This window comes from Arvicanthis niloticus, chromosome 21 (assembly GCF_011762505.2).
Source record: "Arvicanthis niloticus isolate mArvNil1 chromosome 21, mArvNil1.pat.X, whole genome shotgun sequence".
NCBI classification, from domain to species: domain Eukaryota; kingdom Metazoa; phylum Chordata; class Mammalia; order Rodentia; family Muridae; genus Arvicanthis; species Arvicanthis niloticus.
The window spans coordinates 51,873,114-51,898,969 of record NC_047678.1 but is presented as its reverse complement, the minus strand read 5'-3'; the positions used below and the strand labels follow the sequence as shown (position 1 = coordinate 51,898,969).

Here is a 25,856-nt window from a genome sequence, read left to right as displayed (position 1 = left end):
GATCCCTTACACAATGGAGATCAGACACAGACATGTATCTCTACTTCCTTTCTAAACCCTTACAAAGTGGTTTGGAAACAACAGGCACAATTCCACAACGTCAAAGAGAGAAATCCCAGACAGATGATACCAACAATGTCTGGAGAGACAGATTGTACCTAAGAAAGAGCCCAAAACTCAGCAGGCAGTAAGTCAGTCCATGCCCGAGACTCAGGAATCAGCATAAGGGGCATCCAGGAAGCAAGGAAAGATGTAAGCTTAGGCAGAAATAGCAGGAGCTCCCTCTGGGTGGGTAGGTGGGGAACCCACATTCAGAGATGCCAGGGTTTCCCAATTAAAGAGCATCGAGTGTTCAAGCTAACAACCCCAGAGCTTTCAACCAACGATGGACCGAACCTTTGAAACTATAAGACAAAGTAAACCCCTCATGCTTTGTCACGGGGATGTTTCCATAGAAACAAAAAGCTGAGTGACCCAGATACTTAAGAGTTGTGTATGGTAATCTCATATGTGACTTTATTTATTCATTCTTTTTTTTATTATGAGAGTGTCTCTAGCGCTAGCCTCAAGCTCCCTATAGATTAGAATAACCTTGAATTGATCATTCTACTTCCACATCTCAAGTGCTAGGATTGCAGGGTGATGTACCACCAAGCCTGGCTTATACCTCAACAGGAATCAAACCCAGAGAGGGCTTCATGCACTTCACCCACTCTGCTACCAACCGAGTTACATTCCCAACCCCTAAAAGTATGATTTTTTTTAAAAGCCCGAAGTTTGAAGCTGATGAGATGACTCAGGTAGTTAAGAATACTTGCTACTCTTTCAGAAGACCCAGGTTCAGTTCCAAGCACCAACGAAACAGCCCACAAACATCTGTGATTCCAGTTCCAGGGGATTCAACACCCCCTTCTGGTTTCTACAGGTAATCACAAACATATGGTGCATAGAAAATACATTTGGACAAAATACACATACAATTGTTTTTTTGAAAGATTCTAGTCGAGGGACTGATGGACTGGCTTAGAAAACAGGTACATGAAGACTGATGAACTGAGTTCAATCTCCAGGACACACATGATAAAAGTTGCCCTCTGACAGATGAATGGCTTGCTACTCTAGCTCACCAGAAAAGCTGGCATTGCACCTGCTATATGTAGAAAGCAAGGACTGGAGTTAATAATTGTAAAACAGCTTAGCCCTTCCACCATGAAGGTATTTCAAGGGCTGGCCTTCAAGCAGGCTCTGCTCAGCTGATCTGTGGAATGGAGTTAGAGCAAAGCTCCACGCCCCCACCCCACCCCAAATGCGTGCTCCTCACCCCCTCCATGAATGTGCGCTCCCTGCCCCCTGCCCCCCATGCATGCTCCCCAGGTAAACATAACAACTGAGAGGAAGCAGCATCTGTCATGGCTGGTTCATGATAGGGGCGGAGACAGCACAACACCCTGAGTGCAAAAAAAGTGTATAGTTCTCAAACCAAAAGAACAAGGGCATCTATCTCCAAGCGGCAGTTTTAGGTTGATCCTGGGTGTGACCTAAAAACATGTGAGGGAGGAGAGTCTGCTTCAGAGTCCTGGGCGCTGGGCTTGGACATGGGTGGGCACCTCTGAGTGCTCATACGCTTCCTGCTGTGTCTGGGAATCCTGCAGGCTAGGAAGGGTAGCCTACACCTCCCTCCAACGGAGTTTGCAAACCAGGGAAGTAGCTGATAACCGTTACCGGTGGTGTCCAGGCTATGGTCGGTACAGAGAATGCAAGGTTTGGGAGATGCTTACTGCTTGAGCGAAGAATGAAGAAACTGATGGAAGACGCCTGAGAAAGAATTCTTAAACCACAGACCATGATGTAAAGTAGAAGAACGGGGCGTGGGTACAGACGGGGTGAGGCTCCCACTCTGCCCATGCTGCAGCTTCTAGGACACAGTTGCTTCTTGGAGAAACGCTTGCAACATGGGGCGTTTCCAGTGCCTTCCTGGGCAGGGCATCATAGCTGGATAGTTTCCATCCCCCTGGGGGGTGGCACGGTTGAAAAAGTTCATCTGTAGGAAGGGCTAAAAACAGCTGAGGAGGGACAAATGATCTGTCCCTGGGAGGGTGGTGAGGGACCCAGGCAAGTGCTCTCTCTCTCTCAGTACCCTAAGACTGCCAATTAGAAATGTTCATAGTTTGCTGGGCGTGGTGACACACACTACTTTTAATTCCAGCACTGGGGAGGGGAAGGGAGAGGGGCAGATGCAGGCGGATCTCTTTGAGTTCAAGGCCTGGTATACAAAGTGGGTTCCTGGACAGGCAGGGCTATTACACAGAAAAACTCTGTTTCAAACAAACAATAACAAAACAAACAAAAAAATAGGGAAGGAAAAGAGGAGGAGGAGAAATACCCATAATTGTTCTGGCCTGAGGCCCTCCCTGAATTGAAAGTTACAATTATTAACTCCACCCCTTGCCTTCTACAAATGGCCCAGGAAAAAGATAGCTTTTCTCGAGAGCTAAAGTAGCAAGCCCATTCAAATGTAGCTGGATGCTTGTCAAACCTAGTTTGTCTTGTCTTACTTTCGCAGCTTGATCCAATATGTACCTCTTATACATTTCATAGGAAAGATATAACAAAATATATCAATTTTAAATTGGCCAGAAAACAGAATATTTGATAAAGAATGGGGCTAAGAAATCTGACTGGTGACAAGTCAGGCTCCCAGAACTCAGCTTTGAGAAGCTGTAGTTTCGCTGATGACCACACGGGGAAGACCTGCTCACCTGCTGGCTGGAGAGCCCAGAGGGCCTTCCTTTTCCTGCCAGGACCTGACTGGGCTAGATACACAGTAACTGGACCGTGACCCGAATTCAAGGAGACAAGACCAGTGAGTCATGACCCAGGCATGACAACAGAAGTAGAAAGCAAGAAAGAACAAAGCCAACTGTTTTTTTTTTTTTCAATCTATTAAAAACAAAACAAAAAAAAAAAAATCCCAGCACTCAGACAGAGGCAGGAGGATCTCTTGAGTTAGTCCATCTCGGTCTACAGAGTGGGTCCCAGGACAGCCAGGGCTACACAGAGAAATCCTGTCTCAGAAAACAACCCAAAAGACAGAGAGCAGAGGCCCTGGCTGCTAATGGAAACTTGTCTATGAATAGTTCTTCCATTCTGTATTTTGAGACTACCACAGCCCATTTTGTCTAATCCTCTTATTTTACAAAAGCAGAAGCTGGTATGACTTCCTTAAGGTCATGCAGCTAGATGGTTGGGAAAGTCAGAAGCACGTGTTCTGAGTCTCTGTCCAATCTTTTCTAAGGCTCCTATCAGGTTAAATCCATTTCCCAGCCAAGCACGGATTTCTTTACAAGGAGAAAAGACAGTTAAGTTGTTGGAACCTCTCAAATATACAGTTCACCCCTTTCTGGTTTCACATCGCCAGCTCCAGTTACTCAGGCATCATGAAGACAATCCTACTGTTTTGACAGTGATGAATGGAGACCCAGTCCCTACTGTCAGAGAAGCAAAAGAATAAAACCAAAGCTGACTCCACAAGCCAGGGGGAAAGTTGAGGAGAATCTACCCAGGCGAGATTTTGGTACAGTGACCCCCATCTACATACTGGGGGTCCTCCTATGACACAACTGGAAAGCCCCACCATTTACAAGTTCATCATACTCCAGTGCACTCTCCAAATGCAAGAAGCACTGCACTTCAGACGTTTTAGAAATATTTGTGGTTAGGAATAAGAACGCTAACAAGGGACTGACAAAAGCATTTGAATCAACTCTCCTCTTAAGCAAAGTAAATTATATCCATAAGTCAGGAGTTCCAGTTCTAAGAATGGAGTTAAAATTAGTTTTAAAATAGGCACAAGTTCATTGCATGAGATGCGACTTAAGTAAATTTAATTATAAATCAAATAAACTGTAGCATAACCAGTAATGTTTGAGACCTTGATTTCATTCCTGTAAAAATGTTTAAAAGACATTTACCACGACATATATTTGCTTCATTTACACTGGAATGTCTTGATAAAACTATCATTGCCCAAAAATCATCTTACATGAAAATTCACAGATGAATTAATAATACATCATCTATAATTATTAGAAACTTCATAAGCTCAATGAATAGTGTAGCTGACTCTACATTATCTTAAATACACTCAGAGCTCTGAGTGTATATTAGCCTACAGTGTGCACAACCTTCTATCACAAGCTACTTTACAGTAAGATTTTGGATATCTCCTGTAAAGTAAAAAATCAGAAAGTCTGCATAGTTTACACTCTCACATGGAAGTGAAATTCCCAGTCACGACATCTGTGTGGTGTGACAGAACTGACTGGGGACACCACATCCCCTCAGGGGTACCTATGGTCTCAGATATGGCCTCATTTCAGCCAGTGCTGTCGCTACTGAAACAGGTCTCTGAGGGTATGGGGCAGAGATCCACTCATCCATCTGCTGCCTATGCAGCCAACAGTCCACAGAGGGAAGGGATGCAAACATTAAGACCTGGTTCCTGCAGTAAGGATATTTAACACCAGCTTTAGACATGACAGAGCCACCAAGGCAAAGATGGGGTGTCGATCAGCTGGAGTGCTGGCGGCTGGCTTCCACGGAGCATTGTTGAGCTAGTCACTTGAACCTAAGCTGCAAATTATTATTATTTCCCAGCCTGCCACAGAACTGCAGCTCTGTATTGGATTCACTTACAACATCTGTCCATTGGCAAACTGGACTCTAATTTCAAACACAACTTCCATTGAACTGAGACCAACTTCCAAGTCTTTAGAATGAGCCGAATTTCCCAGGACTGGAGGATCTTGGTGAAACAAAAGCCTAGTCAATTTGGACTCCAGGATCATCGTGCCAATATCACATAGGAGCAGTGATAAGTGAAACAAATTGGAAATGAGGAAAGGACATATTCGCTGACCACGTTAAAAAAAAAAATAAACACAGACACAAGCTAAACACTGTATATGAAAAGGTATCAGCTATCATCTCTTTAGGTATTGTGTATATTTGTATGCATGTATGTGTATATATATATAGGTGCACATGTGTGTACATGTATGTATGTGCACATGTGGTGCTTGAGATTGAAGCCAAAACCCCATGTGTGCAAGACAAGCACTAACCGTTTAGCTACACCCTTGGGCCCTAAATATTACTTCTACCTTAGAAAATACTTTCTCTCTTGGGACTCAAAGTATTGCTATTAAGTTTTTTAAAACCTCATTTTACACACACACATACACATATACATGTATGTATATATTTTTTTCTTGTCCTTTTTTTCTGAATTTCATTTGGAGATTTCCTTTTCACCCACCTTCCAATTCTTCCTACAGATACACTGAATGGGATGATGGGCCCACATATAATTACCAATACCAATTATATTTTTTTCAGTTGTATATTTTTCATTGAACCCATTTTATAGATGTTGGGGGCTTGCTTTGCTTTTATCTTTAGGCAGGGTCTCACTATGTAGCCCAGGCTGGCCTCTAACTTGTGACTCTCCTACCTCATAAATCCTGCACTTCAGTTGTGTGCCCAGGATCCCCTTGCTTTGCCCTGACTCCTCAGACAATGAAGGGAAGAATTAAGGCAAGTTTTGAATGAGGATGAAGAAGAAGAGGAAGTTTAATCCCTTTGCTTCCTGTTTTTGTTAGAATAACACCAGCTTCCGGTCGTTTCCAGAGAGCAGTTGTTACGATGTGCAAACTCTGCACAGCTCAACAGAAATTTCAGTTAATCTAGTGAGTCTCTGAAAGTGTTTCACGTTAAAATAAAGTAACACAGATTCTCATTTTGGGGCTGTCTGCCACAGGAACCAACCATTCTTCTCTGAACTTTGCTTTCTTCACAAGCTCTTGATTGAACAAGACAAGTTACCCAGCAAATAGCAAAACAACAACAACAAAAACAAAAAACAAAAAAAACAAAAAACAAACAAACAAAAAACAAAAAAACCTACAAGCTCCATCTCCAGAGGATCCTGAAGGGCATGGGGAGTGGGGGGTGGGAGGCTGATAAGCAGCAGGCTTCGACAGAGGTGAGACAAAGAACCACAAGAATGTGCTATGAGGATCCAGCCTCTGCTCAGACACTGACAGGGTCCTACTGTCAGAGCTGGCAGGCTTGCTGGTGCCCTGAGTTCTCACACAGGGGTGCCACTTCTTGGTCCCCACCCTTTTCCCTGACTCTTGCCTGAGTATCAGAGAGACTGGCCACAGACTTTTGCTGTGAACCCCCTCCCATAAAATGTATAAAAAGAGACTCCCTCCTCTGCTACACAGCCTCTGCTTCTCTTCTGTGACTTCCCAGTGATGTCTGTCTCTGGTGCTGTGATCTGAACTTTCCTTGGAGCCACACTTCTATCAGTCCGTCCGTCGTCCATCCGTCTGTCCGTCTGTCTATAACATTAGTATTTCTCCTGATAAACTCCTTAGTCCATAGAAATATGTCTCGGCCGGGCAGTGGTGGCGCACGCCTTTAATCCCAGCACTTGGGAGGCAGAAGCAGGCGGATTTCTGAGTTCGAGGCCAGCCTGGTCTACAGAGTGAGTTCCAGGACAGCCAAGACTACACAGAGAAACCCTGTCTCGAAAAAAAAAAAAACAAAAAGAAAGAAAAAAAAAAAAAGAAAGATAGATAGATAGATCTAGATAGATAGATAGATAGATAGATAGATAGATAGATAGATAGATAGATGTATGTCTCGGTGCCCTTTTGAACCATCTGCCCTATCCAAACCTAATACAATGACAGTGACCCGGTTCTACCTGGGGCTGGGCTCACAGCAGCTACCATGGCTTGGCCCCTCCTACCCTGGCTTGCTATGGCCCCTCTCACCAAACCATCCCCAAGCCAGCCGTGCTGCTTTTTCCCCTTTTGGTCTTTTTTTCCCCTTTTGGTCTTGTCGACCAAATTCCTGACACAAGGAGGGAAGGGTTTATTTGGCTCACAGTTTAAAGGTACCATCCATCTTAGCGGAGGAGACACCGTCACGACAGGAGCAGCTGCAGCTGGGAGCGCAGGAGCGCAGGAGCGAACCCATCATTCTACAGATCAGGGAACCAAAGACCGGACCAAAGAGAGGCTGGGCTATAAAACCTCAAGCCACACACACCCCCGTCCCCCGAATAGGACCACCTCCTAAAGATTCACAATTTCCCCACACAGTGCTACCAGCTAGAGACTAAACATTCAAACACATGGTCCCATGGAAGACTCTCCACTCATGAATATACCAGAGTCTCAGTGCCCCAGGTCCTGTGTGGTGCTTTGCCCACAAGGAAAAATTGATTATATTATAAGGAGCCAAAATTAAACTCCATGCACTTCGAAAGCACTGTTACAGACAGAGAGAGCTTGACTCGTTCCTTCCCACCTCTCCTGTCTCCATTTCAAGCAAACAAGTATCTCTTTAGTCCTTGGTCATGACATTCTTGGGATGAAGGTTAGAAATGGACCTCAGGATATCTAATATCCACCATACGAACAGGCTCGCATGGAAGCCTCTACAGGCAGGTGAGTTGTTTTTTTTTTGTTGTTGTTGTTGTTGTTTTTTTTTGTTTTGTTTTGTTTTGTTTTTAATTTCTGGCAAGATGATCCCTCATCTGATTTTAATGTAATCAATGCCCTAAATGTTACTTCCCTGCTTAGAGAAAAGTTGCCACATGAAGCCCGGCGAAGGTCACTATGGTCTGATGTCAAAGCCTAGCTGACTTCAGTCATCAGCTTCTACCTTGAAAGCATCAGAAGGGATCATGTGGCCACATTTCATGTCACAGTATTCACCTTGCATTGGGAGTCATGGTCATGGTTTAGAGGCACTATTTTACGTACACATAATCTAATTTGCAGAATTTAAGTTATACACAGTTATATGTACCATTCATCTGTCAGAAAATGGCCCCGTCTATGTTCCAATTTTATAAAAATATAACTGGTATTATGAAGGAAAATGAGATGAGCTAAGAGAGACAATGACCTGATCCAGGGGTGACAACTACACTCTAGTTTTAATGCAGAGGCTGTTTCTTCACTCCACCCCCATCCCCCACCCCCATGTTCTCCCAGTCAGGAAGACTGCTGTTAGATTGAAGCAACCTAGCCCAAAGTTTGCCGATAATGATTTGGTCAGATGTACCAAAGGAAGTCTGTTTCTTCACTTAGTGGTTTGGATAACTTCAGGGCCCAAGAAAGCTACCACAGACCTTCCCTGAGCTCAGCACTTGCTTCTCCCCTACTCTGATCACTCCACCTAAACAGCAGATTTGGAAAGTTGGCCACCTCCCTGAATCAGGCTTGTTGCCCAAATTAGCACAGAAAGCTCTTTTTCCCAAGTGTCTGTCATCCACAAACACAAGCTGAGAAATCTGTCTACAGATGCAAATGACAGACTTTAAAACATGGATCAGTAGCTTAGGAGGAGTTCCCAAAGTCCCAGCACGTACCAAGCACTCAGGGTCCTTCTTGATGAACATGCCTTCCCACTAAGTACATCTAACTAGGAAACCATGTGGCCATTAATGCCAGGGTCAGCCAGGGTGCACCCTGCTGTTCTGCTGAGCACAGGAAGAAAACCTGCTTGAGGTTTTAAATTGCATGTCTTAAACATGTTAGATCCCAAATGGGGAGTGTATGTCCTCTCCTCACCAACAGCTGAAACATCTGTGTGCATCTGGCTGCTCTCTGTCTCTGTCCTTCACAAAACCAGAGTACCCATAGCCAGCAGATCTCTCCCTCAACACTCATGTCTCACCAAACCCCAACCAGGTTCCTTCCCACTCCTCTGACCTGCTTAGGTGAGGCTTGCTTTTTAGCTGGCTCTACAGTAATTCTATACTAGAGAGCTCAGTTTCCAGAGAGATAATAACACAGTGTGAAGAGAAGTCAGAAGCTGAGCCTGGACCACACCTGCAATCCTCTAGTACAGAAAGACACACACACACACACACACACACACACACACACACACACACACACACGAGAGAGAGAGAGAGAGAGAGAGAGAGAGACAGAGAGAGAGACAGAGAGAGAGACAGAGAGACAAAGACAAACAGAATGAGAGAATGAGAGAGACAGAGAAAGAGAGTAGAGAGGGAGGAAAAAAGATGGAGAGAGGATAAGGGAGAGAGAGAGACAGAGACACTAGCCAGAGGATGGGATGGGCTCCCTTTCCTCAGTCCCCACAGCATCCCACAGAAACAAGCATGGCTTGTTCCATAGCACAGAGTGGTCAACTAGTAATGGTACTGTAGAGTGAAAAATTATAAAGGCCATTTTATAAAATATATACAGGCTTTTTCTTTACCCCTAGACCTGAGCAAATGAATGCAGGTTCCAGAAAGCGGAACTGAATGTAAGATTTCAGGCCTTCACTGCCCCGGGATACATTCCCGGAGGAGGACATTATCCCTGAGTCAGAGTAACATTTCTCAAGCCTCAGGGAAGAGAACCCACCTGTGGGTGGGGAAGGCCCAAAGCAGGAAGACACATTCCTGACTACAAAAAGATGCAAGTCATCTAGGTGGGGCTGGGAAGCTAGTAGCCATGATGACAGGACAAGTGACAGGGCACCAACTGAGAAATAGTTGAGCTAGTGACAGGGCAAGACCACATTTTGAGAATACAGAGTGTTTTCCACATAACCCTGATTCACTTAGGTTGCGTTCCTCTGGAATTCTCCGCTATTTTTATTGTTATATTTCCTTAGCAACCTTTCACCCCCTCCTCACTCTCCAGGTTTGTGGTTTCCCCCTTTAAAAACCCTTCTCAGACTAACTGGCTTTGTCAATTCAACTCCTGCGTGAGTGAACTGAATTGACCTTGGCTAGCCAACTCTCCCTAATAAACCTCTGCTGATTGCATCCAGGTACAGTGTCTTGTGATTTTTGGGTGGCCATGATTTCCTGAGACTTGAGTAAGGGTCTCCCGAGTTTGGGGGTCTTCAGTACAGTAACAAATACAGAAATTTTAGCCACTCTATTTCGGCTTGATAGGTCCAGATCTGTAGCTGCTCTTGGGGATGATTTTGTTATCTGGTACCAAGAAAGCTGCTATAAGGCAAAGATGCAGCTTGTCCCAGAGACACTTTCAGGAAAGAGCTTGATAAAAATTGGTATAGAAAACAAACAAAAAAAAAAATTAAAAAGTCAGCCCCACCCCCACCCCCTGCATGCACGTGTACACACACACACACACCATTCAAAAGTGTAGAATTCTGTGGGATTGGAGCCTGTGGGATTGGGAGCAGACACCCAAGATTTAGACTTCTTCTCTGCACTTCGGTGCTCAGTTCTGTAGAAACGGAGCAAGAGTAATCCTTACCCCAGTGACTGTGTGAAGGTTAAACAGAATGTGCTGGCAGGAAGCAAAGATTCAACCATTCTAGCTGTGATGGGACAGGTTTAGTCATTAAGAAAAACAAAGTTAATCTCCAGATGCTCACTGGTGGGTATGGCAAGAGGTCCAGCTCTGTGAAGGGAGAATCTGCCGTATGCAATGAGATATGACAGGTTTGTCTTTAAAAATGACACTGCATGTGATAACAAGCACACAAAGACCACTTGCCAACACTGCACTTTTTCTCATATGTGGAGTCTTTTCCTGTTAGAACCCTGTGATCCTGCTCAGGGCATTCTTTGTGGTTTTTTTGTTTCGAAATGTTAACAGTCACATCTAGATGGAGGAATCCGTACAAATGCTGTGGCCTTCTCTCAGTTCTAGTTATGTATATTTATCTCCTGACACGTTTCTGTTCCACAATCTCCAAATTACTGCAATTTAACATGACCATCACTTCTTTAAAAAACAAAAACAAACAAACAAACAAAAACCACATGTCACTGGGTTCTGAGTCATAGTTAGAAGCTGAAAGCTCCAGGGTGTGAGTGTGCAGCTCTAGATAACACATACTATACATTTCAAAAACTAGAGGAAAGTATTTTGAAAGCACTTACCACAAAGGATTGACAAATACCTGTAGAGATGATTACGTTAAACTCAATTTAAACATTGTGTGACGTACAAAGGTATCACACATTATTGTATTATCCACTGATAGACATGTATACATGTAACTTCTGATTTGTATTAGTTAGAATTTAAATTTTGTTTTTATTACTGTTACTGTATATACAATGTTTGTGTGCAGGTGTACATATATCACATGTACATATGCCCCTGTGCACCTGTATCAACTACATGACCGATATTTCTTTCCTTAGTGCTGAGGTACCTGGGTGCACTAAGAAAGCATTCTACCACAGAGCTACCCATCGTCCAGCCTGCTTCTTTCCTTTGCATGCTGAATACATCACTGTATGTATACGGCCACCATTTGTTTATCCATTCACTATTAATAGACTCCTAGACAGTATCTGCCTTTTGTCTTTTCTGAACAGGGCTGCTATGAACATTCATGTACAAGTGTTTCTCTTGTGAGTGCCTTCTTTGGGTATTTGCAGTATATACCCAGAAGCAGGATTTCTAAGTCCTGTAATTCTGATTAACTTGAGGAACCATGAAGGTATTGCTTTCCACAGAGGCTGAACGCACTATTTTACATGTGCACCAGCTATAAATGAGCATTTCCGTTCCAAGATTTCCTCAGAACATTTATTTATTGGCTTTCTCTTTTCATCCCAAGCCACAGCCATCTTTGTGGATGGAGGTGGAGTACCATGGTGGTTTTCATTAGCATTGCCTTGATGGTAATGGGCATCTTTTTATGTACTTGTTTGTCTCTTTTACATCTTTAGAGATATGGCTACTGAACTCCTGTATGTCTTTGGTTTTTCAAGACAGGGTTTCTTTGTGTATCCCTGACTGTCCTGGAACTCCCTCTGTAGACCAGCCTGGCCTCAAACTCAGAGATCCACCTGCCTCTGCCTCCTGAGTGCTGGGATAAAAAGCAGATGCTATCTAGCCTGGCTAAAACAACATTTTGTCTAATCTTAAAAAAAAAAGAAATAAAAAAAAAATGATTATCAGGGCTGGAGAGATGGCTCAGCGGTTAAGAGCACCACCTGGTCTTCCAGAGGTCCTGAGCTCAATTCCCAGCAACCCCCGGGTGGCTCACAACCATCTGTAATGGGGTCTGGTGCCCTCTTCTGGTGTGTCTGAAGAGAGCAATGGTGGTGTGCTCATATGAATAAAATAAATAAATATTAAAAAAAAAGAATGATTATCAAAGATAAATCAACTCATTTCATGCTGCAGCTATATCACAGATATAAAATGTGTTAAGATTTTATTGTCCTTATTGTTAATGATAAATTGTGATGTCTCAATCAATTAAAATAGGTCATCAAAGCATAGTCTTTAGAGTAAATAAATGGATATAAAATGGGATGCAGCACAGGTCATTAATCCCAGCACACATGAGGCAGAGACAGGTCATCTCTGAGCTCCAGGTCAGTTTGGTCTACAATTTAAGTTCCAGGACAGTCAGGGCTACACAGAGAAACCCTGTCTCGTTAAACAAACAAACAAACAGATATAAAATAAATTTACAAACACAAATTGGGCTTTTTCTAGAGAAGTTTATTTTACCTGTTGCCAACAGACTTTTTGTTAAATACAAATAGTAAAGACTTTGCATTGCCAACAGCTTACATAGGATTTAAGCTGATCTGAGACAAGAGTAGATTCAGACATTTTGGAAAGTGTACAAATGCACAATGCACTTCCCCATCGGAGACAATAAATAACCTTTTTTGCTCGTTCTAAATTTCCTATCAAGGGCTGGCAAGATGGTTCAGCTTGTAAAGACGCTTCTAGCCAGGCCCAAAAACCTGAGTTGGATCCCTAGGACCCACATGGTGGAAGAAGAGAACATCACTCAAGACTCCTTCTGACCTCCATACACACACCCACACACCACGGCATGAATGTACACAGCCCATACAAGCACAAATGTAAAGGTAAAAGGGGATAAAAAGATTAAATTTTCTATCAATATGACATGAAAAAATAAAGGGGAAACAACTAAAGGTGAGCACAGAAAAAGGAATTTGTAGAGACAATTATTTCACTAATCAAGTTAGAAAGCAGAGAGACTACAGAACAGTTTGTCGTGCCCCACAGCGTGGCAGGAGCCTAAGACCACAGGAAAGAAAGATGCAGATCTGGCCTGCAAGCAGGCTGTGGCAGGCTGATGCCTGGGCTCCTCTGACTCATAGTATGTCAGGGATGAGTAACAGAACTGGTTTGCACTGGAGCAGACAGGCTGGAGCAGCTGGGAGCAGGAAGCACATCCTGACAATGGAGGCTCACCATCTCTCCACATCCGGGAGCTGTGATAAAGGGCTCCCTTCCTTAGAAACTAGCCTGAAAAATCCAGGGATAACCCTCACAAGGCTTGGAGTGTAGTTCTGTGGTACCAGGGGGGAAACACTCAGCTGTATGTTCCTTAGGCCATAAACCTCCAGTTGTTTGACTCAGAATAACATCTGTCCTGTTTATTTTCTGCAACAAAGGTTGCTTTTAGTTCTTGAGTCAATTAAAGCTATTTGTAGGTATCTAGACCCAGTTCCTAAATCAGCTGGCAATGTCCAAACAGGAGAAGTTACCAAATGCAAGAGTAGAAAGAAAAATCACAAAATTCTCAGAAAATATATGATTGCAAGCAAAGTCAGATGAGGAAAAAGTGGGCCTAGGGACTGAATTCTGAACACCTTATCCCCTGGGGAAAATTCCATTCCAGGGCATCATTTGTCTTATTTTGTTTTTGTTTTGTGCAAATATGAGTCAAACACTGGACTAAGTCTCATAGTTGCTGGAACAATGCTCGACCAACTGAGCTGTATCCTGGCTCTTTTACTTTTGTTTTAGAAAAAGATCTCAGTAAGTAGCCCAGACTAGCCTTTATTTCACCTTAGCCACCTTAGCCCAGGCTTGGCCTTGATCTCACTTTAGCCCTAGCTATCCTTGACTTCATCTTAGCCCAGGCTGGTTTTGATTTTAGCACAGCCCAGGTACACCTTGAATTTGGGATTCTACTGCCTTCAGCCTCCCCAGCAGCTGTAGTTGCAAGCCAGAACTTACTTTCCTTCTTCCTCCCTTTCTTTCTTCTTCCCTTTCTTTCTTTCTTTCTTTCTTTCTTTGTTTCTTTCTTTCCTTGTTTCTTTCTTTCTTTCCTTCCTTCCTTTCCTCCTCCTCCTCCTCCTCCTCCCCCTCCTCCTCCTCCTTCTTCTTATTATTCTTTCTCTCTCTCTCTCTCTCTCTCTCTCTCTCTCTCTCTCTCTCTCTCCTTTCTTTTTTCTTCTTCCAAGCAGGATCTCCCTATGTACTCCTGGCTGTCCTAGAGCTCACTATGGAGACCTGGCTGGCTTCAACTTCATAGATATCCCCTTCACTCTGCCTCCTGAGTGCTGGGATTAAAGGCATGAGTCATCACACCGGTATCAGACTGCTTCTTAAATGAGGATTAAATAAAGATATATTATTAGAAGGCAAAAAGAAAAAAAATGGAAAAATACACAGCATGTCCTTAAGGTCCATGTGTGTTTCCTCCCTGTCTCCTCCATCAGGACCTACTACTTACTATTCTTCCTCCTGGTGGCGAGTCCGTGTCCAAAACTGCTCTGACTGAACAGAAAGCTGGCAATGACTGGAAACCCACAACATCTCTGCAATGCAGAGTATCACCACAGTCTGCACTAGGGTCTCAGAAGCCCTCAAAGCCCAGCCCTGCTGCTCCCGAAAGATGCTTAGCCAGCCCTATCCAAGCCCATTTGAAAACACAATCCCGAATCAAACTCACCATTTTCAGTGAAGTCTGGCCTGGACTGTACTAAAGTTAACTCTGTCTTCTGATAGTCAGTGCAGGCTAAGAATGAGGCTGAACAGTGCATGAGGAACAGACCCAAGTTCTCCCACCCATGGTAGTGGCAGTCTCTTTGGAAATGTGCTAACTTAATTACTTGCCTGTCCAAAGGTCAAAGGTCTCCAAGTACCTTGTTATACAGGACACTTATAGGCAATGACTTTGTGATACATTCTACCCACAAAAGATAAAAAAAAAAAAAAAAAAAAAAAAAGCCCCACTGGAAAAATGAAATACCTTCTCATCATCCACAGCAAGCAGGTCCTGTGGTTCATGAGGAGCCTGCTGGAGAAGCCAGGATGTTGGGAGCTGACTTTAGTAGAAAGCGGCTAGATCAACTTTGCAGCCATCTGGAACCATATACCCTGATGAAAGACTTGGTTGTCAAAAGCCTATAGCAGCTGAAGCACACTCTGATAAATATATTGTTTATCCCACATAGCTTGTTTTGCTGTTTAGTGACCCCAGCTGTATGGTGCACGTGGTAAAGTGTTTTCACCTGTGTTCTCCTGCTTGTGTATATAAATACCTCAGAATTCCCTTCAATAGGAGAGACTTGAGAAAGAGAGACTCAATAAAAGAGACTAGAGAAAGGAGACTCAATAGGAGAGACTTGATAAAATAGAAGAGACTTGATCAGAACCTCTGTCTTGTCTCCATTCTTCGAATCGATTGCCCAACACTCTCTCTCTTGACCAGAGCACTTAGCCCCAAAAGTGTTGAGGAAAAACGTTGAGGAAGAGTACGCCACAACATTTGTGGCGTCCAACGTCGGGCTCCAGTAAGCGGGATACAGTGGAAGACACCCTGTGCTGGAGAACCAGTCCGACTGACAGTCTCAAAGTTTGAACTCCAGTAAGCGGGATACAGTGGAAGACACCCTGCGCTGGAGAACCAGTGGACTGACAGAGCCTCAACGTTTGAACTCCAGTAAGCGGGATACAGTGGAAGACACCCTGCGCTGGAGAACCAGTCGACTGACGGAGCTGGCTGAATTCGGAAGTGAAACAAAGGTGATTGCATAGTAACAAAAATGGGGCAAAAAATAAGCAAAAACAGATGAAAAAGGTTTTAAAGATGCAAGGAGTAAATTGCAGGCTGCTCTGAGTCAAGAGAGCCAAACAGATAGATAAAGGTTATAGTAACAAAAACGGGGCAAGAAATAAGTAAATAGAAACAGATGAAAAAGGTTTTAAAGATACAAAGAGTAAATTACAGGCTGCTCTGAGTCAAGAGAGCCAAACAGATAAATAAATAAAGGTTATAGTAACGAAAATGGGGCAAGAAATAAATGAGTAAAAACAGATGAAAAAGGCTTTAAAGACTCGAGGAATAAATAGAAGGCTGCTCTAGACAGAGAGCTAAGCAGAATGATAATGTTAATTGATTTAACTTTCAGAATGGGTGTGATTCTGAGTTATATAGTTATATTTTTCTGGATAAAAACTCAATGTAAAGGTTTTTCTGGTTACTGGCTTAAGGAAAGGCTAATTTGGAAAAAAAAGGTTTTTCTATGAGTTTTCTGATGAGGTCATTAAGGTAGTAGTTATGTCTTCCAGAATTATATGGATCAGACATGACAGAGGTAGGCCTCCAGAACACTAGATTTCAGAGAATCAAAATAATTATCTTGATACTAAAACTTGTTTTGAGATTTGTATATTACAGAATACACAGCTTTGGAGAATGAATCTTATCACCTGCATGTTCACTGATGCCCTGGACTTCCAGCAGGATGCAGTTAAGACAGACATCAGAGGCTTATCAATTTACCTTTCCCCTCATCCCAGGATCAACATTCTACACAGCAGGGACTGGGATTATGAACTTAGGGGCCACATGCTACCAGTCAGAAGACCATATATGTATCACAGTGCCCACTGGAGGTCACTGCTACCACTGAAGACCCCTGTGGGGCAGCTGTCAATATGTCTTCTCAAGGAAACCTGCTTAGTTATCCACCCCTTCAACATGGCATCAGTAGGGTGAGCCCAGTAACAAGATGACTGTGAGTCACTGCTAAGGACACACTAGCCCATAAATGCAAGTTTTGACTTTGAATTTCAAGAAGCTATCTTTACTGGAAAGTGTCGTCATGCTGGGGCAATATGTAAATCAAGTTTCTGAGCAAATTAACATTCCCAGAAATGTTAGAGAAACAGATTCTCATTCTCTCTCTCGCTCTCGCTCTCTCGCGCGCGCGCGTTCTCTCTCTCTCTCTTGCTTGATCTTTCTCTCTTTCCATCTCTCTGCCCCTCCCTCCCTCCTTCTCCCACCCCACCCCCTTCTCTCTGGTTGGAGGGCTAGGAACAGGATAGGGTGTGCTGAGAGCTGAGAAGTTACCACATGGGAAGCATTATCCTACATGTTCTCAAGGCCAGCTGACACAGTCAGCTCTGAGGTCCTTTGTCAGAGTCCTTGCTCTTTGTGCAAGAGCAGCACAGAGGCAGAGTTAGGACATGTGGGTATAGGCAATCTAACCAGAATGGCAAGACTTTTCACAAGACTGTGTTGCTTCTTTTAGAGTCCAGGGTCTACAGGGACAATCTGTTTTAAAACTGTTCCAGAGCTGGCCTAACAAGACCCTTACTAGATGGAACATAAAGCATGTTTAAGAGCCTAAGAGCCGCTGGGGTCTGGAATCCCACACCACTGCATCTATCAGAGAAAGATTCTTGAGGTTCTTTTAAAAAGTGCTTGGTCACCCCTCCCAGCTGCCTTTCAGAGCCAGGTGCCTGTGTGAGTAACAGCTGACACACACGAGAGAGCATGAGCAATATGTTGACCCCATAGCCACAGCTAGCTCTGAGACAGTCACCTGGATGATAGAGGAGACAGATAGTTCTTATCCTGTTAGGGGCACTGAATTTGAGACCTGTCTTCTGGTGGTTTCATCAACAGACTGTGCCCAGACTGGTGGGCCTATAGTCCCTGCTACCTGAAAGTCTGAGCCACAAGTGTCCCATGAGCCCAGGAGTTTTGAGGCCAGCCTGGGTAACATTGCAAGGCCTCATACCAAAGAAGAAAAAGAAACAGGGGAGGAGGGAAATCTAAGAAACTTTCAACCTGTGTTTTTCTCTGAGATTGTTTGACCTATGTGTTTGATGGATACACTAATCCTTTTTTTTTTATTTTGTTTTGTTTTGTTTTTCGAGACAGGGTTTCTCTGTGTACTCCTGGCTGTCCTGGAACCCACTTTTGTAGACCAGGCTAGCCTTGAACTCAGAAATCTGCCTGCCTCTGCCTCCCAAGTGCTGGGATTAAAGGCGTGTGCCACCACTGCCCGGCTACACTAATCCTTAAGTGGAGGACAAGTTGCCCCCAGACTCTTGTGTTTCAGTTTTCACAAATTTTGTTTTGTTCTTTTTTCTGTGGGGTTGTTGTCTTGTTCTGTAGCCCAAGCTGGCCTCAAACTCACACCAACTCCTACTTTAGCCTCTCAAATACTATAAGCCACCAAGCCTGACTCTCACAAATTCTTAGGGCAGTGAAATCCTTGTTTATAAGATTTATTTATATAGCATGTCACTCATTATACCAGGCATTATAATACATTTTTAAAGAATTAATACTATTGGGGCTGGAGAGATGGCTCAGTGGTTAAGAGCACTGTCTGCTTTTCCAGAGGTCCTGAGTTCAATTCCCAGTAACCACATGGTGGCTCACAACCATCTTTAATGGGATCTGATGCCCTCTTCTGGTATGTCTGAAGACAGCAACAGTGTTCTCACATACATAAAATAAATAAATCTCTAAAAAAAAAAAAAAGGAGGAGGAGGAAGAAGAAGAAGAGGAGGAGGAGGAAGAAGAGGAAGGGGAAGGAGAAGGGGAAGGAGAAAGAAGGGGGAGGGGGGGAGGGGGAGGGGAAGGGGAAGGGGAAGGGGAAGGGGAAGGGGAAGGGGAAGGGGAAGGGGAAGGGGAAGGGGAAGGGGAAGGGGAAGGGGAAGGGGAAGGGGAATTAACACTCTTCCCAATGTTCCTATTTGGAAAATGCTACCTCTGTAGATTATAAACTTTTCTTAACTTTCTTACTATATAACAATGTCACAACAAAGACCATTTTCGTGGCTCTTACATATAATTTCCCCCTCAGACACCAAGTACTCTATAGGCTGGTGTTATAGTAACTTTTATTCTCCTAAAATAACTGTCATCACCAACATTTACTGCCTCCATCTGCTAACCTAGGCCGACTCCCAGAAGACCTAGTCCCCTTCATACAAACTTATCCAGGCCTAGAATGTTTTCAGCCTCTGAGACTTACTGCCGAATAAGCTCACCTTTTCTAGTTCTTTCTGAACTCTATTGGCTGGTTCAACTCAGCCATTCTGGCTCAAGCTCCTCACCAGGCTGCCTGATTCAAATGGGCTTCTCTCTCAGCATCTGATTGAACTGCTCTGCTTGGCCTCAAATGAATCTTTAATCTTTAAAGAAATCGATTCTAATCTTCTGGCTCCTTCTCATTCTCTGGCTCATTCTGACTTCATTTGTGTCTAGCTTGTTCTCTCTGTAAAACTCTCCCAGTGAAACTACCTCCTCTCCTCTCTCCACTGCTCCTCAAGTAGCTTCCCTTTCTTTTCTCGTGAGAGTTTGCATATCTTGTCAAATCTTTCTCTGATTTGTCATTTTGTCTGCCACTCTATTAGACATGACTTTTAAATGTGGGTTCCTCCTTCTACAAGCTAACTTCATTTTTTAGGATTAAAGATGTGTACTAAGGACTGAGACACACCACAACTAGAAATAGGTTTTTTTGTTTTTCAATAAATAACTCAATCTTGGGGTTCATATTGAAATCAAATATCCTGCAACAGGTTGGTTTCCAGTAATTTCTTAAGACATCAAGTAGTGACTAGCTTGTTTTCAGTAATTCAACTCTGTTCTCATGCCATCTACCTAGAGACCACATCACAGATTCACAGATTCAGGCTGAGGGCTCAGCCTAGAGGAGTGCCCCTCTGCTTCTGACAGACTCCTGACCAACAATCTGTGGGGTTTCCATGACCCTCTCTGCAAATTTGAATCAGTTGCCAGAAAACCTTAAGACATGTTTTCCAGTCTGTTATAATAGACACTACAAAAACAAAGATGAAAAGACTCAGAAGGTGAGGGATGGGAGTCAGGACTGAGAGCTGCCACACCCTCTCTGAGTGCCCCATCCCTCATGAATCTCCACAAGTTCATCTGCCTTCAAGAACTCCAATCCTGTTCTTTTGAACCTTAGTGGGGACTTCACTTCATAGCGTACAGGCATGCCTGATTAAACCATTAGCCACTGGTGACCAAATCAACCTTCAGGCCTCTCAAAGAGGTTATGGGTGGGACTGAAAAAAATCCCATCATGCTTTTTGTCTTTGCTGTGAAAGATGACGACTAGCAACTAACCAGTCATGGACATTCTGGAGATTACAAGAGTTCCAAGAGCCCTAAAGTCCACTTGTGTCAGGTCACAAAGATAAAGACCCAATATGCATTTACTAACAGCATATCATCCATCCACATTGAGCTAGACACCCAGTAGACTGTCATCTCCTAACATGACTGGACCAGGGACGTCATCCTGGCTACCACCTTCCCCCTTGGTTGCCCTTGTCCCTCCTTAGGCAGCTGCATCCCCTTTCAGCATGAAAGACCCATAGGTTGTTACAGCAGTGAACATCATTTAAATACCAGCAGGATGGGTGCTTGCCAGGACCCTGCTCTTGGTAATCCTGTCCTGTTCAGTAGACAAAACTCTTTTTATTACCATTCCGTAACAAGAGCTTTTTATTAAAAGAAACAGGGGGTGGGGAGGGGTGGCGGAGTATCTGTTAGAATGCTCTGAGCCACTTAGAGACCTCTGCCTTATCCCTTCCATTGCAGAGTGTTTTTGCCTCTCCAAGCATCACCCGCCATAATTGCTTGAGATTGTATAATCAGCATAGGACAGTTTGTTTTCATCCGCAATTTTCTGCCTTTGTGACACCCTATTACCAATCCTTGAATGATTGTCTGTAACACCTGGTGCTAGACCATGACCAGAATAATAAATACATGTGGTTTCCCCTTGGAGCAACATTTCTGCAGAAGAGTCAGAGTGGAGATGACAGTAATTTGCTCATTAGTAGTAACATATAAATATTGGCATTATTTACCCACCCCGAATGAAGCACTCAAAGGAAAAACAAATATATCTCACAAACAAAGACATTGTACTTTGAATTACAGAAGCCCCACTGCCTGACTCAGCCTCTACTACAACCTACATAAAGAGATTTCTTTATATTGCGGATTATCATATATCACACACACTGCATTATATATTATATGTGTATGTATATCACCCACCTTGGAGGCGTGACTGGAGCTAGCCTTAAACTGAAACAGAGAATCCCCTCTGACAAAAAGGATTGCTACAGAAATGAACTGACATATTGAACCATGCTTCTTAAGGCATTTGATTTGAATTTTTATGTGTTTGACCTTGTCACAATCTTGTGACACTTCACCTCTGCAGAGTCATAAAGCTGAGAAAGTCACCTTGGTGTACAATTCAAACCTAATTAATCCATTCTCTGCTAGCCATGTAAACCAGTTGATACAGCCTTAGAATCAGGACCTAGACTATTTACAGGTAAATGTGTAATAAATTCAGGTAGCTATTTTAAAGAAAGAATTGGAGACACTACATATTTTGAAATGAAAATAATGAGCTCTGTTTCTATCCAGTTGGCACTGAGACATTTCAAGTGTTAGATAGAAGTTGTAAATATGCTGTAAGAGACTAGCCTATTTCAGCAAATCACAAGTGCTATAGTCTGAAGGCTTTTCAGCTCAGCTAAGACTCCATTTGCCTTTGGTCAATATCATTATGAACAAACATTTGCTGAGTTAGAATGCTTGGCTATATTAACACAACCAAGAAATGTTTACCCCAACCCCCCAAGATGAATGTGTTGGATAGAATTTTGTCAACACAAGCAAGGGCCACCTGGAAGGAGGGAATTTCAGTTGAAAACAATGCTTCCATTATATTGGCAAGTCTGTGGGACATTGTCTTGATTTATGATTGATGTGAGAGGGCCTACCCTGGGCAGGTTGTCCTGGGTTATATAAGAAAGCAGGCTGAGCAAGAAGCCAGTAAGTAGCACTTCTCCATGGCCTCTGCATCAGCTCCTGCCTTAAGTTCCTGCTTTGGCTTCCCTCCTTAGCTATCTTCAAAGGATTGCACCCTGGGACATGTAAGCTGAATAAACTCTTTCATTGCCAAGTCGCTTTTGGTTGTGGTCTTTATCACAGCAGTAGAAACCTGACAAGATGATGCCACTATTGTGGTGAGCTGTGTCATCCCGGGATTCACAACTGAACAATAACAAATTCACTCATTGGAAGATGTTCATTCTACCAACTGATAAGGAAATAGAAGGGACTCCGTGAGGTAAAATTCTTCATGGTCACCAAAGATGGTTTCAGGCAGCACCAAATGGCAAGAGTGTCACTCAGAGGGAAACCTGGGCCAGCTCTGAGTGGTTTAAGCAGGGAGAAAGGCACGGGCATCAGTGGGCAGTTCTGGAGATGCAGTTCTAGCCTTGGGAACCAGATGCTACAATCAAAAGAAGACATTTTCATATTGGCAAACAACATGCTGTGACCTAAGTTGCTTTTGTCAGGGAGTTTCTTCACAAGAGACAGAACTAACACTCAGTAAGCTAGCAAGGCTGGATTATGGCTCAATGTGGAAAATTTGCCAAACACATGAAAGGCTCTGGGCTCAGTCCTCAGCACCTCAGAAGCAAAAGAGAGATTCTCACAAGATATTCAAGGAGTGGGAACACCGGACTGCCCAAATGAACCATGGTCATAGCCAAAATCGTGCCATACTATCAGGTTGTCAAGAGGAGTCTGTCCAATGCCTGATCTACCCTCTGTGGTCATTGACTACCCCACATAAATGCACCCTCCTTCATCTCAGGTCCTGGAGGCTATTCCCAGGGCACATCCCAGGGCCTCTGGTCATCTGCCCTTCAGGACAGAAAGGCAAGATCTGCTTCCCTCTCAAGTGAATATTACACGGAAATAAAAGGAAAATGCATTCACATTTGTAACACAGACCTGACCGTCTGGGAAATGAGATGCGGTACGGCACCAGCTTGGTCATTGTGAAGAAGCTGGGTGAATGGGATGAAAGGAGTACTCTCCCCACACTTCAGGCTCGCTCTGTCAGCAGCTCCCTATGTGAATCTGGGAACCAGCCAGAGGCCTTCACTTCACAATTGTTCAGGACTACAGGCACCATCCAGTGCTTCCTTTCCAGCTAAAGTCAGTTTCCTCTGTCAAAAGAGCAATGGGCCCTCTTCATATTCCCCTTCACTGGCAGTAAGACGATGCAGGGACATCCACGCAGTACCAGCACATGAAGAGTGCACTTCTTACAACTGTTTGAGGACCCTGGTGTGTTGCTCAGTGTGGGCACCAGCCTGGCAAACCACCAATCAGCTCCTATCCAACAATACACCCCCTTTCCTCCGTGATTTTTAGATATTTCTCTTTTCAGTTAGAATTAAACCCATGCCAGAAAAATTCACATGCCAGCCAAGTTAACTTTGACAGCAAGAATATCCAAAACAGAATTTTGTTGTGGTTGATAGAGGTGGTGGTGGTGGTGAGGGTCAAACACAGGGCCTTGAACAAAACCCTCTACTGCTACTCCCTGAGCCCATGCAGAAATTAGCTTTTATCTATATATTTATATAGTTGTTAATAATGACTTCAAGGCCCTCTGTCGTTATGAGAAGGATGGGCCCACACTTCCAGACAAACTGACAGAGAAGCAGGCTGAGGACAGGAGATGGCAACTGGCAGTGCAGGATCAACAGAAACCAGACCAGGGCAGGCAGCAGCCCCAGTGCTCCCGCAAGTGTTGTCCATACCTAGCTTTGGGACACAGGACAATGGAGCAGGACTTGAGATTTTCGTTGCTGCTCCATGCAGAGACTGAGAGCTGGAATTCTAGGCTGAGGAATGAATCAAGTGAGCCTGGACTTCTGGAGTCTCTGTTAATGCTGAAAAGTGGGACAGATCTGAGGACAGAATGTGATGACCCAGTACCACCGTGGTCAGCTACCATGTACTGAAAGTTCTGTTCTGGTGTCAGTGGTGCCTCCCCACCCCCTCTGCTTAGTATTCTAGGAAAACAAAGGGTGTCGCCTCTGAGATCCTCTTAGAATGCACAAAGCCCCGTTTGTTCCCCACTCAAGATTCAATCCTCCTGACTTACAATTTCTGAGCTCACAGAACACTGAGAGGGGATACTAGAGTGTCCGGAAAGTGGTGGAAACAATGCACCTTCCTTTCTGCATGCTTTCCCATCTTTTACCAAAACACAGTGACCAGCGCATTTCAGAATGAGGAACCCCCACAGCTATGTTGCCACGTTAGCCCCTTCAGTGCTGCACCAATCACAGATTTGGATGCAAGGCCCATGGACCAAATGCCAGCATCTGACCTTGCTAACAAGACTGATGAGGGACCAGCTATCATTACCGAGCATGCGCAGTGGTGGTTTCTTCTTCCTGCTACTGGCCTGAGCACAGCCTCTCACCTGCTTAAACACAGTACCAACCTGGACAGACAAGAACCAGAGCCAGGTGAGCTCAGAGGGCTCAGAAGAACCCAGACAGGCTGGTCCTCCTGGAGACAGGAGCTAAAGGAGGCAAACACTGCTGTGACCGATGGGGTTGTGGATCTCCTGCATTCTGTACTCCATGCACTGAACACAGACGGACCTGACTTCTCAGATTCTGATGATCTGAAAGCAGTTTGTGGATGATGGGGAAGCGGCTCGGTAAATAAAATGCTTGCTGCACAAGCAGGAGGACCTGCATTTGGATCCATATCAGTCACACAAAAAGCACCAGGCACAGTGGTGAGCACGGTGGTAATCCCAGTATGTGGGAGGCAGAGACAGGATACCTGGAGTTCACCAGAGTGTGTTCATGCGTGACGCGTGCGCACACCCACCCACCCCACATCTATTCAGTAGAAACTTGGGGGTTTGAATTTGAATCTTTGTCTGACATGTCAATCTGCACTCCATTCCCCTCTCAGAAGTCAGGACAGCTACAGCAAGGAACTGCCGCATCCCTGTGAACAGAAGGATCTACCTATTTGTCTATAATGTTCATCAGGTTGGACAGATTCAATGATTTTCCTTTCATTTATTTATTTTTAATGAAGCAACATTAAGAAACCATTTCAGGGATTGGTGCAGATGAAACTCAGAGGTGGAGTATCTGACTACTATACACAAAGTCCTGGGTTCAATCCCCAGGACCGCATAAGCCAGGCATGGTAGCACACACTGGCTTTTACACAGCAGTCAGGAATTAAAGATAGGACTAAAAGTTCAAAGTTGGGGCTGGAGAGATGGCTCAGCGGCTAAGAACACTGACTGTTCTTCCAGAGGTCCTGAGTCCAATTCCCAGCAACCACATGGTGGCTCAGAACTATCTGTAATGGGATCCAATGCCCTCTTCTGGTGTGTCTGAAATTAGAAACAGTGTACTCACATATATAAAACAGATAAGAAAGTCTTAAAAAAAAAAAAAACTAGAGTTTGTGTAAAAACAAAAAACAAAACAAAGAAGAAGAAGAAGAAGAAGAAGAAGAAGAAGAAGAAGAAGAAGAAGAAGAAGAAGAAGGAGAAGAAGAAGAAGAAGAAAGGAAGAAAGGAAGAAAGGAAGAAAGAAAAGAAAAGAAATTCAAGGTTATCCTCAACCATAGTAAATTCAAGGCCAGTCTGGGCCACAGGAAACGAAACCGTCTCCAAAATAAAGGGGGTAGGGGAAAGGAAAGAAACCATTATGGACGAGAAAGCCTAGAGAAAAGGACAAGATTGCTCTAACCCCGAGTGGTCATGCTCTTCTTTAGGAAAATAGTGCCCACCTACAGTTTTGACAATGATGTTTTTCCAGCCTACCATGGCAGGTTTATTAGGAGGCATTCCCTTATATAATGAAGTGCATATACAGAAAGGGGGGGGGAGAGAATTC

At 43.9% G+C, this 25,856-nt stretch overlaps 1 protein-coding gene across 2 annotated transcripts in view; it reads right to left on the bottom strand.

Moving 5' to 3' along the window:
* The window catches only part of Rab31 (RAB31, member RAS oncogene family), a 129,038-nt gene that overhangs the window by 79,233 nt on the left and 23,949 nt on the right, over positions 1-25,856 (bottom strand). The gene's annotated exons all lie outside the window — the stretch shown is intronic.